Source organism: Aplysia californica, unplaced genomic scaffold (assembly GCF_000002075.1).
Source record: "Aplysia californica isolate F4 #8 unplaced genomic scaffold, AplCal3.0 scaffold00216, whole genome shotgun sequence".
In the NCBI taxonomy this organism is placed as follows: Eukaryota; Metazoa; Mollusca; class Gastropoda; order Aplysiida; family Aplysiidae; genus Aplysia; species Aplysia californica.
Genome location: NW_004797486.1, coordinates 426,916 through 428,505, shown reverse-complemented (window position 1 = coordinate 428,505; position 1,590 = coordinate 426,916).

Sequence of the window (1,590 nt, the reverse complement as noted above, 5' to 3'; positions counted from 1 at the left end):
AGAGAGAGAGAGAGAGAGAAAGGAGAACACAATAATGTCATTCTATCTACACAAAAGGGACTTTTAATTCTGTCTGTAACAATTCAAGTTTCAGTTTAATTGTGACCTTAGTGGGTTTTTAAAGGACATTCTTCATTTTTAGCGCGCGTATTACCAGGGTCACTGTTGGACGAATTTTCTCTTTGAATTAAAAAAAACAAACGAACATAAAACGTGAAACTATGTTCAACTTACACACCTGTCCAATAATTTTTTAAAAAATGGGACATCTCTATGAATGTAATGCGCTTTGGCAATTTATTTTTAAAAATTAGAAATGCGCAGCATAATGCTGTTTATTATCGTTATAATTACCATAAGTCCAGCCCGATCATACGGTTCTCGCACACAACGAATCTGACACAATTTATCGTTGCGTGTAACCGATCATTCGGTCCTTTTCAATCTGTGTAAGGCCATGTGTCCACTAAACCAGAAACCGACCTATCGTTTGTCGCCCACCTCACGGGAAGTAAGTAGTTGAAATGAAGCTCTGTTTTTTCCCTTAGAAATCAATGAAAATTCTGTTTGGTTGTGTCTACCAAAACGACATGACACCCCCCCCCCCACACACACACACAAAAGTCGGTTCGGTTGGAATGCTGCAAACTGCGTTTTAGGCGGGCCAAGTTGTGCCGGAGCCAAAAAAAATGTATCTATTTTTATGTTCGGATTAAAAATCTAATGTCATATTTGTAATTGTAATCAGCACGTCAAAATTAGCAAAATCTACGCGTAAACCATCTGGTTTAAATGCAGATTAACAGTTTTACAAACTTTATTTTAAAAAAACGTGCACTTCTAATTCTGGCCTTGACCTCTTGACTAGAAATTTATATCCCGGAATCGAGGACACAGGGTGCAGGTGACAATTTCTAAAAATCTGAAATAAGTGTTGGGTGGTTTCTTGATGATGAGAAGATTTTGATAGACTCTTCGAAAGTTCAATCCCATCTGTTTGTTACTAGGGGTCGTATTGAGGTCTTAGCCCCACAAAATGATGCCCCCTGTAGTGGTGCTACTGACTGAAGTGTCTTTTGGCCACCCCCAGGGGGGGGGGGCATTAACCTGTTCTTATGCACAGTGGAATTGTAAATGAGCTGATTCATCGATGTCATGCTCATAACACTGTTCCTGAACTGCAACAGGAAACTGCTGATTTTTCTTTCCTAATCCTTACTAGCGTCATGTTCCTCTACTCTTTTTGTATGTTTGTCACACTCTTGTGACCCGCTAATTCCAGGGTGCCTTGATAGTCGAAGCAGACTTTGTGCTGTTGAAGCTAGAGAGGTGAGCAGAGTAAGTCTGATTCCCTGTAAGGAGTTCTTTGTTGACATCCACCCCTTGGCGCTCATATGACCTTATGCAGTTGCGAGCGCCGTAAAACCTCTACCAAAACAAAAACAAACCCAAAAAAATGATGTAATCATGTTCACCAAACTACCCACTTACCATTAGCTCGATAATATTATTATCATTACAAATTTTGTGATTATTAGTAACAAATATACTTACTAATCTGATGAAAAATGTTTCATGTTTAAATAAAGT